This window comes from Hydra vulgaris, chromosome 01 (genome assembly GCF_038396675.1).
Source record: "Hydra vulgaris chromosome 01, alternate assembly HydraT2T_AEP".
NCBI lineage: Eukaryota > Metazoa > Cnidaria > Hydrozoa > Anthoathecata > Hydridae > Hydra > Hydra vulgaris.
This window is the reverse complement of record NC_088920.1, coordinates 7,410,602-7,425,183: the sequence shown is the minus strand read 5'-3', so window position 1 is coordinate 7,425,183 and position 14,582 is coordinate 7,410,602.

The following is a 14,582-nucleotide window of genomic DNA, read 5'->3' as shown; positions in this document are numbered from 1 at the left end:
ATGGACTGCAAGTGGTGTAAAAATAAACAAATTCTGAGATGTAAGGGTGTCGAAAATTATTTTTTTGGATGATTTCATAAATTTTTACCCATACATATATATATATATATATATATATATATATATATATATATATATATATATATATATATATATATATATATATAAATATATATATATATATATATATATATATATATATATATATATATATATATATATATATATATATATATATATATATATAACATTTCAAAAAAAAAATTAAAAAGAAACATTTTATTAAAAGAAATAAAAGTTAAAACATTGTTTTTATTATTAAAAACATTCAGACATTCAAATAGTCAATTAAATTTGCCTTTTTGCGGTATTTAAAAAACGAATAATTTGTAATTAAATTAATGGTTTTAACTTTATAGTAGTTGCTTGCAATCTTGTTGGAAGTAGAGTTTAAAAATATATACATATATGCCTGCATTAAATAAATATTAAATGTAAGCATAAAATTATAATATGTAATGTATTATAACTATCAACCCCTGCTAAATCTTATACTTTTGCCGCTATGGCCCCGCTGCGCGGAGAAACAAGTTGAGTGCGGTACTACCAAGAACATGGTTGGGATCGAACTTGGAACCTCTCGCTTATGAAGCAAGCGCTTTACCACTACAACACTACCGCTTTACAACTACCGCACTACAAATATTACAATAATTATCTTCTTTTTTATTTTAAAAAGCTAAAATCAAATATGTAAATACATATTATGTAAATATGCTTCATGTATATTTATAGTGGTAACAGATACAAAAAAAAGTTGCCTGATTGAAGATTTGAAAGGTAGGTAGAATTTAATGGCACACCAATCAACTAACTTGCATTTAACAGCAAACCAATTAAATAAAAAAATACAACTACGTTTAAAATATAACTAATAATAAATTGTTTTTAAAATATTGTTTTATGGTTGTTTTAATAAGTCTGTTAATAGTCTATATATGCAGTACTATTGCATTTCAAAACAGGTGATATACCGATGGAGTGTCTTTGTCAGATTAGACCTATTAAAGCTGTAATGGGTATCTATTCCAATTTGGGTGGTTGTAAGATATATAATTACTCATCACAAGATGCGTTAAACGACTCTCTGAGCAATGAACTTGTTTATATTTCTCTTAAACTTTCGGCAAGTGTACAGAAAATGGTAAGAATAATTCAGAGGTTTTTTCAATTAATAACAATGTACCAGTGTTAAAGCTTTCTTATATTTCCTGAGTAGGTATTTACTACAATGCTGTTGAAAATATATATATTATAAATATATATTTGTATATATTTACATATATATTTTCAAAAATATATATATATATATATATATATACATATATATATATATATATATATATATTTATATATATATATAAACTAAATTAGTAAAAAACACTTATCTAACTTTTGTCTTAAACTTTAAGTTTCACCATTGCTGGATCATCAGGAAGAGTTTATATATATATATATATATATATATATCTATCTATATATCTATATCTATATATATATATATATATATATATATATATATATATATATATATATATATATATATATATATATATGTATATATATATATAAATATATATATATATATATATATATATATATATATATATATATATATATATATATATATATATATATATATATATGTATATATATATATATATATATATATATATATATATATATACGCACATTTCTGATGAGTCTTTATTGATGAAGCACAGTGTAAATTGAAAAAAAATTTTTGTGAAGTGATTTTTTACTAATATATATATATATATATATATATATATATATATATATATATATATATATATATATATATATATATATATATATATCACTGCTTGTCAATTACTCATCCCAATGCCAATATCTAGGTGTGTATATATGACCTAACCCAATCCCTGACAAATTGAGTTTGCCCACCTGCTCTGGCAACATAAAATGTGACTTATCTGAGATGATTACCTGCAATTAGTACATAACTGGGTTATTATTAGTTAAGTGTCTTGTAAAATCCTTACCTAAAAAGAAAAACACTTATGTTTAATTCTCCCAAAATTTAACATTAGTGTTGTCCATGGAGGAAAAACAACAGCACTTTAATGATGTTTACAGCGCTAAGTCCCCACCACGTCCCTGGTAGTACCACGCTCAACTTGTTTCTCCGCGCAGCGGCCTTGTTCGTCAAGTTTCGTGATTCGGAGTTATAGAGTTAAGAGAGGGTTATAACCACAATTAAGTAGCCGCCTCGTCTGTAGTGGCCTTCTGGGCCGTTGGGAGGTGAATTAACAAAAAAGCAAAAAACAAAAAGTGTTGTATATAAAAGTTTAGTGAATTAAACAGAGTATTGTTTGTAAAGTCTCATCCTTTTACTGTGTCTGTTCCTAAGTGCTCCAAAAATTTTTATTTGTCTTTTTTTTCCCCTAAAACATCAGTTTTTTGGAATTCGCTTCCTTTTACTTGTTTTCCTAATTCATATAATTTGCAATCTAATAAGTTGTCTGTTAATCATTATCTTTCTTTATAAACTTTGTATTTCCTCTTCCAGTAACTTCCAATTCTAAAAGTGGTTGTTTGCGGCCTTATTAGATGTAATAATATATATAAAATATAAAAATAAAATATAGATATATATAAAATAAAAGATATATATAAAATAAAAAAATAAATAATAAAAGAGTTAAATATTTTACTAGCTATTGGTGAAATGATAAAATGCTTTTAATTTTTAATGATCCTCTGATTAAGTTCGAGTAATCAATAAATGGCAGACTGTTTAGTGGAGCAGACAAAATGAGTTTAGTCATAATGAGTCACTGAAAAAAAGCGTAATAATGCCTGCTTTTTAATGATGCCAGCAAAAGTCATATCACATGCTCACTCATTATTTTGACATAATTTTGTACAAATTGTAGCATTCCTACCCACCACTTGTAGGCATCTACTACACCCCTGGTAGTGCTTTGCTCAACTTGCTTCGTAGTGTAGCAGCCTTGTTTGTCAAGGTTTGTGTTTTGGTGTAATAGAGTTGAGAGAGGGTTGTAACCATAATTAAAGTACCCTCCTTAACCATATTGACATTCATGACCTAAGGGAGATTTGACATGAAAAAAAAGTTCTACCCCCACTCAGAAAACTATGTTACAAGAAGAAAAAAAATGAAATTTATAAACGCTGGCAAAAAAAGGGGATTGTTAAGACATAATCTAATCTTTTTAAAAAGAATATGGATTAAATTGGCAAGATTATACAACTAGAAAGAATACTATCTGAGAAATAAAAACATGGATAAATGAAACATTCTACCAACACAAGTAAAAGTAACAAGTGAATGATTTTGTAAAAAACGCTCAACTTACAGACATACACAAAAAAAAAGAAGCTGCGGTTGTGGATTAACTCCTTCAATAACTCTCTGCAGTTACAAGGTGAACAAAATGAATCTCTTTTAGAGATATTGCATAACAAAATCTCTGAGAGAGTGACAAATTATTTAAAATATGTTCTTAATTAAACTTTAAATGGGAAAATTCTTTTATGTAACATAAAAACTCTTTTTAGGTATTTTTAATGAACACAGATCACTTGAAATTCTTTTAACTTTTCCAAAAATTTCTGAGAATATTTTGCTATTGATTTGTGAAAAATTTTTAATTTTTTTAAAAAGTTATTCTTTTTTTCACAAATTATTAGCAAAAAACACTTAGAAATTTTAGGAAATTTTAAAGAATATTTAAGTGAATTTCTGGAACTCACTTAAATTAAATAATTTCAATGGAAGAATTACAGCATTTAGTGAAATGCTGAAATCCAGAACTTTTCAATAAAGTGTGGAAATAATGAGGAGAAATAGGGTAAGGAGCCCAAAGGATTCAGTACATACATTGATTTTGGAACAAGATAATAAAAAATAGTATTATATCAACAGAGAGTTTGGATTGAACAGCAATATGATCAGGGTTAGTAGAAAATTTTATATTTTCCATTTTGTCATTTTACTTCTGACAAAGAAAGTATAATTTACAATAAACATGTTTTAGTCAAATTTTTAATCTATTTTATAAAAATTATTATATTTTTTTCATGTAATCATTTCTTTCTTTAATTATGAATTTTTAATTTATTCATATAGATACATATAGAGACTGAATCTACCAACAGGTGTAAAATATCAGAGTATTAACAGTTTAATGTTGCGCATGGAATATGTTCCTGTTAATTTTGATGTGCCACACAAGAAGTCCTAAGTTACAACTTCAGGTTAACTAGCAGGACTTAGACAATTGCATGGCTCATTGGTTTGGAGGCAGGATCTATTTACGAATAAAACAAGTTATTTCTAAACTTAAATCATACCTAAAGTAACCTAAAATATTAAACATAAAAAATCATTTCTACCAGCTAACTGGTTCAATTTCAACCTTTCAAAAAACTATGTGGTCTTTGAAGCAACCTTCCATCAGTTAATTCTTATCCCATGCTAAATTCACCAGACTTGCTTGATCATTGTAAACCTAATTTAAACTCAACTGTACTTTCATCTGATCACAGTATTGATAAGTACTATCCTTTGATTTGCAAAGACTTTGATAGCCGCTTTTTATTTATTTTTAACATCTTCACATCCAACAAGGCTGCAAACAACCACTATTAGCTTGGAAAATACTGGAAGAAAAAAGACAATGTTTATAAAGAGAGATAACGATTAATAGACAACTTAAAAGATTGCAAATTATATGAATCAAGAAAACAAGAAAAACAAACTCCATTGTTTGAGGAAAAAATTTGACAAATAAGAATTTTTGGAGCACTTAGGAACAGACACAGTAAAAGGATGAGACTTTATAGAGTGACAAGTAACACAAGAATGATTTTTAGTAAATGGCACAAAAGATGCTAGCTCTTTAGAACAGCGCCCATTAAAGTATTTAAAGAAAAGAGAAAGAGAAGCAATGTTACAACAATGTGACAATGGTTGAAAGTTGGCTGCAAATGCAGGTCAAACTATGTTAACAATGCGTTTTTACACCTTGCCTAAAAGAGAAAAGGAATCATTGGAAGATCTGCTCCAGATATAGCAACAGTATTCCATACAAGGACAGATTTGAGATTGAATTGCATCTTTTTCCATTTTCATTTTATGTTTTTTTTTTTGACTTTTTAAAAATTTTGTTTATTTATGAATCAATCATTCAAAATATATTGATTAAATATACTTAAAACTAGCTTGAATAGAAAACCTTTTTGAGAAGTAACAGCAGTGCTAGTCTCACTTTTAAATATGAGATACATTTTCTTTTTCTTTCTAATTATATTCATTTCACCAAACCTCCGCAACAGTCAATGTATTCATTATTTAAATAAAATAAAAACAAGTTATTAAAGAAAGGTTTATTTTTAAAATCAGTGTTATTTAGTTTCATATAATGCTCTTCAATATTTGATTTTATGGTAATAAGATATAAATTTAGTGATTCAACCATTGGTTGTAAGCTGAAAGATAGCAGAAACTATATTATTGACTTAAAAAAAAATGTTGTTTTAATTGTTACCTTAGAATGTAAAAAGTTGGTTACCTAGCATGGAAAATGTTTAGAATTGAATGTAATGATAAACTCAGCTGTTGCTTAATTTTCTGAAGCATGTTCATAGAAAACAAAGAATCAAGAAAATGCTTCAAAACTGTGCTAGCCTTTGCTAAAAGATCATTCACACTTCTTTGTTGTTTGAAAATCAACTTAATTATACAAATTTGAAGACTTAAGATAACACATACACTTAAAATATATAATTACATATTTTAGTTTTAGGTGATCGGAGATCATTCAGACTTCTTTGCTTCTTAGGTGCTTCAAGAAGACCTAATGTTTTTATCATAGAGCACTGCTGAAAGCATTTAACCAGGAATTTCACACCTACTTCCTTATTAATGGTGATTATTAGGTCAGAACATGTATCAAACCAAAAGATTTCAAGATTCAACAACTGCACTACAGCTGCATTAAAATATATATATACATATATATATATATATATATATATATATATATATATTATATATATATATATATATATATACATATATATATATATATATATATATATGTATGTATGTATTTATATACAATTATATATGTATGTGTATATATATATATATATATATATATATATATATAAATATATATATATATATATATTATATATATATATATATATATATATATATATATATGTATTTATATACACATATATATACATACATATATGCAAACTGGATGAACCTAAAATTATAATAATTCCCATTTTATACATAATATTGTCAGTTTTATCATATATATTAATAAAATATCTTTTTTTTGGGCTTTTTATCAAAATTTTTGTTCATAAGTTTCATTACAATGATTTCATTAGAGGGGAGTTTAAATCCTGTTTGTAACTTGAAAAACTCTAAAAAAACTTTCAGTTCTAAATTCTAACAATATAAGGCTTGAATGAAACTTTACACAGTTAAAACTTGTTACATTATTAAAATAGAATTTAATTTAATATTGAAATAAAATTTACACATGAAAAAAGTTCAAGTTTTTAATTTTTTTTCACTTTAATTTTAAATTAAAAAAAACAAACAGTATAAACAGTCATTTAAATAAACAGCTGTTTGCTGTTATTGATTTTTCTTAAAAAAAACAAATAATATTTCAAAATTAAGCTGTGAATCATGATAACAATCATTGATTTTCTGTAAGAATGGACGCAATACATACTTAATTTCTCATAAAAATGTAAGAAATATATTTATTTTTATTTTTTGTGGCCTTTCTAACATGGAAAATGTTGAGTTCCACCTTAATAGTACATCCACTTTAACTAAATGTAAAGGCAAATTTAGAAAATTATTAGGAGTGGTAAAAATATTCAGAAAACATTCTAGCATTAACCATTTGAATCATTTTTACTATAAGATCATTCTTACTTCTCCGCAAATGAAAAATCAGTTATGTGCAACTCCATGTGAAATCAACCAGGTCATACAACCAGAAGTCTTAGATTTTGCTGATTTTTACACCACTCAAAGATTTTAATAAGTTATGAACATTTCCAAAATTTAGTTATCTAATTCTAACCTGTTTCAAAGACATGAATATTCAAACTTTGCGTATAAACAACGTAAATCCACCATTTTGAAAAATGGTTTTGGTCTTTGTTTTTATTCTATGTGCAACAAAAAGCTGAAAATGTGTATACTTATATACTTTGAGGCAATGAATCTAATATAACTAGTTAAAATATTTAAAAATCAACATAAAAAATCTTATTTTGAACTCTATTGCAACTTTACTGGGCTGTTCTTCTAGCTACAATCAACCGGACAAATTTAGAACTTGAAACTCCAAGAAATTGATACAAATTTAGAACTTTTAGATAGCTATGTATCACGTTACATGGTTATTGATGGCAAACAAAACTTACCTGTCAGTTTAATAAAGTTGAGGACAAACGAAAACATCCTAGTAATAGGAGATATACAATAGTAAATTAAGATATGACTTCGGTTGATATAGATCAAGCATTATGCTCAGTCAGTCAGAAATATTAGGAGAACTGTTATACCCAGAATTTTAAATACTTCAAAGAGCAGGTTTATTAACATAAAGGAAGAGTTTGAGATTTATCACGCCACACAGTTCATCGACCCGCAGAACTGGACTGACAACAAAGAGTTTAGTGTGGACGAAATAAAGTTTTTGTTCACGCATTTTATAACACCATTAGAACATTCCAATTTTAATGAAACATTCATTATTCAAGAATGGAAACTATCTTTGATTCATGCAAGAACAAATTATGAAGCAATGGTACGTAATGGCCAGACAATAGAAATTTGGAGGCCAACATTCTTGTACAAAAAGTAAAAGTTTCCTAATTTATTAATTATTTTAACGATATCCGAATCAAACTCAAGCGTGGAGCAAATGTTTAGCACAGTTACTAGCAAATTATCAGATCAACGCTTATCCTTGAGTCACGATACGCTAAATGGAATTGGTCAAAAGAAGAAATAATCCTCAAAAAAAAAAAAAGAGCAAAAGATATTTATTTCAATAAGAGACAATTACTTCATGTTGATGATGACCCAGATGACAATACAGCAACAGCACCATTAATTCCAAATCAAGTTCTTGATTACGACAATGAAATAGACAGTGCTGATGAAGATATGACTGACGAATTAGCAGCATTCAGTTTTGAAAATAAAATAGAGAAAAGACCGCTGACAACAGTTGAGGGGAAAATCTGTTATTTAACTTACAACTAATAGTTTGGAAGAAGAATTTTAAATTATTCTTGTGTTATAATCTACTAATTTTTTGATGATAAAAAAAGTATTATTTAAATAAGAAATTATTAAAAAATATATTTAATAAATATTAAAAAATTTCAAAAAAAATTAATTATTAAAAAAATATCAAGAAATATAAAAACCGTTAATCGTAAATATTAAGTTAAGCATTTTAAATACATATCAAAGCAACGAAAGCAAAAAATTTTAGCCACGAATTTTTTCTTCAATACTATTATAAGAACTTATTAGGCACTTGCATTTTTGTTTAGTTGCGTTTTTTTTTTTACCATTAATAGTTTAAAAAAATGGCAATCTGGCGCAAATAAAAAACAAGAAGTTGGGAAGTATAAAAAACTACATTGTTGAAGTAGTATAAATACGCTGTTGTTGCAATTTTCAAATTTCAACATCGCTCTAGCGGCCCTGACCACGAGCGCGCATAATTGCGCTCATTACAACATATTATAATTTTGTGTGATACAACACACTTGGCAATTTTTTTCATCGCAAGCCCTGTAAATATATACATATATATATACATATATATATACATATATATACATATATATATACATATATATATACATATATATATACATACAGTGGTGTGAAAATTATTAAGACCATTGTTGAAAAAGTAAATTTTTTGAATATTTCCTTTAAAGACACGCACACAATGTCATAAAATGGGCATAGTTCAGTATTTTGTGGATGCTCCTCTAGCTGCAATAAGTTTTTCAACCCTCTTAGGCATTCCATCAATCAGTCTTGGACACATGTCTTGTATTTCTGGATCATGTGTCCAAACCTCTATGAGCGCCTCAATCAATGCGACTTTTGTTGTTGGTTTTCTATCGGCAATTCTCTTTTTGACTATCATCCACAAGTTTTCTATCGGGTTCATATCAGGTGAATTACCAGTCCATGGTAGGATAGGAACATTATTACGATTCAAAAAGTTTGTAACAGAGAGTGCCCGATGACACGGTGCACCGTCTTGTTGGAAGATGAAATCACCATCAGGAAAATGAATTGGAAGTTGAGGTAGAAGGCTTTTCTCTAATATGTTGATGTATTGATGTTGATTCATTCTGCCTTCAACAATTCTAAGGGCTCCTACACCATGGGAACTTATCATTGACCATATCATTACTGAGGTAGGATGCTTGACGGTCTTTACCAGACATTGCGGATGAAATTCTTCCCCAGAACGACGGCGCACGTACTGACATTTATCATCGAGTATCTCGAACATAGACTCGTCACTAAAGCAAACCTAAAAATACAAACACACTGTAAAAGCCTTGAGCTTACATTAGATTAACATCCTGTAATCACTGGTTACATGTTCAATTCATTTTGAATTCATGCAATAAACATAGCCATTGCTACAATGTTCGATACATAAAACAATTGCACTAGTGGGTAATGATATTAAACATCATTATTATATGAAAAAATATGTTACATTTTGCTTCAATTTAAAGTACATGATTGTAAGCTCTTATATAAAAAATGGTAAAGGGTAAAATACCTTTCTCCATTGTTCTGTGGTATAATCTTTGTCATCCATGGCCCATTGCAGCCGTCGCATTTGTTGAGCATTGGTCAAGAGCGGTTTTTTGCGCGGTCGACGTGCTACAAATCCATCTTGTATCAGCCATCTCCAAACACAACTTGTTGAGACATTGATCTGGTGCTCCTGCAGCACACCCTGGAGCTGCTTGCTGGTCATTCTTCTGTTTTTTCGAGCGTTTGCAAGCAGAACCCTTCTTGCACGTGGCGTCATGACTGGTTTTCGTCCTGAAGTGGAACGTCTTGGAGAGGATGTAAAACCAAAGTCCAATCGTTTCTTGATGGTAAAAACTGCTGTTTTACTTAGTCCACATCTCTTGGCAATTTCCCGTTGTGAAAATGTTTCCAACTTTAATAATGCTTCAACTTTGCCTCGCTTTCTGGGACTAGGGTCAGCAACTTTACCCATATTTTGAAAATATAATATAATCTGACAAAAAAAAATGCTTAAATAATCAAAATCACATATTTAAAATCAGAAAAATATTAAACTGTATCACTAACAACAGCAATAATCTAACAAAAATCACTTATAGTTCGTTTGAACCATACATATTCACTTGTCTGCAACTTACATTTCACAAGGCTAAATATACCAAATGTTTACTAAAACACATAACTCTACAATAAAAGTTAATAAATTAAAATTAAAATTAATAATTTCAATACTCAGCCACACCCACAGCACGTTTATAATAAAATAAAGTAGTGCTGCAACTTTTTTAGAATCTAAAAAGTGGTATAAACTAAAAAAAAAGCTTTTTTTCTTGGTGGTCTTAATATTTTTCACACCACTGTATATATATATATATATATATATATATATATATATATATATATATATATATATATATATATATATATATATATATATATACATACATATATATATATATATATATATATATATATATATATATATATATATATATATATATATATATATATATATATATATATATATATATATATATATATATATATATATATATATATATATATACTATCTACATATATCAGTAAATAGAAGAAAATAAAAATAAAATATGATTCTTGCTTAGAATAGTTACCTCCAAATTTTGTTTCAATTTTATTCACAATATCTAAATAGCCAAAATCCATCAACTCTTTTTTTAATTGCTCCCATGAAAGATTTCTATTTTTTTGCTTCCACTTTTTCAAAACATTATCAGCTTTCTCATAACAATTTTTATAATCAGATCCAATGTTATCTAGATCTGAATCACTTAGACCTAGGTGTCTTCCCCATCGCAACCAATCACTTCCAATATTATAGCTTACTTCACCACAACATTTTGAAATAAATTCATCAGAAGCCAAATCATCTCTAGACACTAAATATATGAAATTTTAATTTTGAATGCGTAAAAAAAAAAAAAAGGCAAATAAATTTATAAAAACAAAAAACAAAAAAAAATTGGTGTTTATGGATATATAAAAATGATTTTATAAGGAATTTAAAAAAATTGATCAACAGATTTATTTATTAGATAATTAGTTATTGGTAATAACTATTATGCATTAAAAATGTTAAGATTAAAGTTTTGAGAACAAGATCTATAGCAATATAAAAATTAGCAAACTTGAGTAAACACATTTATAAAATAAAAATAGTCAAAGAGCCGGAACTTTCCTGCGGCAGAAACAAAATGGCGTTAAAAATTAAGAAGTTTTTTGTTATCATCTTATTCAACAATTTGTTTTGGAAAGTTTAATTAACTTTCAAATTATTTTCTAATGTTATGAACACAACTTGTCTCGCCACTTGGGGATCTCTTTAACACACACACACAAAACAAAATGATACAAATATATTTAGATATATTTAGATAGCCTTAAATATAAAAAAAAATTTTTTGTTGTTCTTTAAGAAAATCATAATAATATGCATATTGCTATAAGTATTGTCTTCTAAATGTAAAAACAAATAAAAATAAAAATCATGCGCATAAATGTTTACACCCTGCTTTGTTAATAGAAGGATGAAAGAGTTTTATTTTTAAATTAAACAAGTTTTATCTTTAAAAAATTTTATCAATAAACTTTTATAAAAAATCAATCAAACAATTTATCATTTCCTTCTTCCCGAACTCATGAGCAAGCGTGATTTTATATTCTCATTACAAGCTGAATGAAAGTTGCTATTCGTGCCTAGAAGTTTTAAATATTCCATTTTGTGTTTTACGTTAAGAAAGTGATCCTACACAAGCCCTATACATGTATTTTTTCATTATATTATTTGAGTTAACACAATACGGAAATACTGGTATTGTGTTGGCTCAATACTGGTACTTAAAAAAGCCTGCTTAAACCAGTAATCCGGTATCGGATTACTGGTATAACCAGTAACCTACCAGTATTTGATGAACTATTTCATACAGTCGCGATAAAAAGTTTGGAACATTTTAAAAATTTGCTGAAAATTTGAAATATTTGTTTAAAAATATTTATTTACATTGAAAATTTTGAGTATTATTATTATATACATGCAAAATGTTATGTTTTAAACCTCTAAATTTGTTTTAGTCATAGCTTGTTGTTATTTTAGCAAAAAATAAAATAATTATGGGAAAAGCTAATGAATTAAGAACAGAAAAATGTGCTCAGATTGTTATTCTACGTGAATAAGGATTGACATTGACTTCTATTGCTGCACGTTTAAACGTAACACATAGCTGCATTATAAAAACATTAAAGCGATATCAAGAAACTGGTAATTTTAAAAGTAAAGCTAGAACTGGACGACCAAAGGTGACTACTCAAAGGGCAGATAATTGCATTCATCGTTATACAAAAGCACATCAGTTTGCCAGTGCATCTGAAATTTTATCTGAGATATTCCCAACTGGTGTTGCAATAAGTGTTGTGACAATTTGAAGACGTTTGTGCAAACAATTTAACTTAAATAGCCATGTTCCGGCAAAAAAAACTTGCCTTTCTCAAAAAAATATTTGAGACCAAATCACCTTCTGTCAAAAATACAAGCACTGGTAAGCGGAAGATTGGGAGGATGTAAATTTTAGTGATCAATCACTAATCGAACAATTTGGTTGTCATTCTACAAGCGTTAGACGCCCGCCTTGCCAACGATACAACTTCCAGTATTTGCTTTCTACAGTAAAACATTGCCCTAAAATCATGATATGGGGTGCCATTACAGTAAATCAAAGTGGTGGTTTATGGTTTATGCCTTCTAACACCACAATAAACAGAAAAATTTATCTTGAAATACTTAAAGAAAAACTTAAAATATTCATGAACATCACAAATGCCCACAAGTTTTAGCATGACGGAGCACCCTGTCACAGGTCCAAGCTTGTGAGCAATTGGTTGCGTGAGAATGAGATTGAGATTATTGGCCCCTTACCTGGTAACTCACCCGACCTCAATCCCATTGAAAACTGCTGGAGTCATCTTAAAAACTAAGTTCAGAAACTAAGACCCTTATATTTGGATGATATACAAGAAAAAATTAGGCATGTATGGACTCAACTTATGACTTCTGAATATTTAAGAAAGCTCATTCACTCTATGTCTACCCGCTTAGCTAATTATTTAAGCGCTAAAGGACATTATACCAAGTATTAATGTCAAATATTCAATTCATAAAACATTAACAAATGTTTCATAGGTGTTATTTTTGTCAATTGTAATAGTTACTAATATATTTTGATAAAATAAATGAATATTTTAATGAAAACTGTGTTTTTTTACGCAATGTTCCAAACTTTTGATCGCGACTGTACATACATACATACATACATCATTTCAACAAAAAATCATTAAAAGTAAAACTTTAGATTCTTTTTATATAACAACACTAATACCAACTTTGAAATGGATGCACTTTATAAAAGATATGGACATTTTTAGCCAAACTATCTCAAAGATAAATATAACATATGGACATTCAGTGCCAAACTATTCAAAGATAAATATAACATAGGGAGTGTTGTACATTAAACAATAAGAGTTTATAACACTAAAAGGTTTCACAATCAAAAGGTTTCTTGGTTTTATCTATGATAAATATCTACTTCAACTGCAGAGCTCAAAGAGTAAAAAGAAATGCAACTAGCCATGTCCATCCCAGCTCCTGAATAGAATTGTGTTAATAATATTGACTGATTTTCAGGATTTATAACGTTTAACGCTTTCAGGTGCCGTTATAACGTTTGCCGATTTATAATTTTAAGTTTCAAAACAAAATTATTAAACAAATAAAAAAATCAACTAAAATAAACATATACCTTCTTTTTCAACTGAGCTGCTAAATAGACCATTTCCCATTTTATCGTAGAAACCTTAAAATAATTAAGACAACAAAATTATAAATAGATAAGAAATATGCTTCTACCAAGAAAATATATAAAGTTAATATATACAGGCCTATAGTAATATGAAAAAGGCCCATAGTAAGTAAATAGTTCTATTTTATTTCACTTGTAAATTACTGTTTTAGTTACTTTTAGAATATGTTGTTTTACTTTTTTACCTTAAGTATATGTTTTTAACTTATTTACCTTTAGAATATGTTGTTAAACTACTCTATGTACATAATGATCTGTTAAATAAG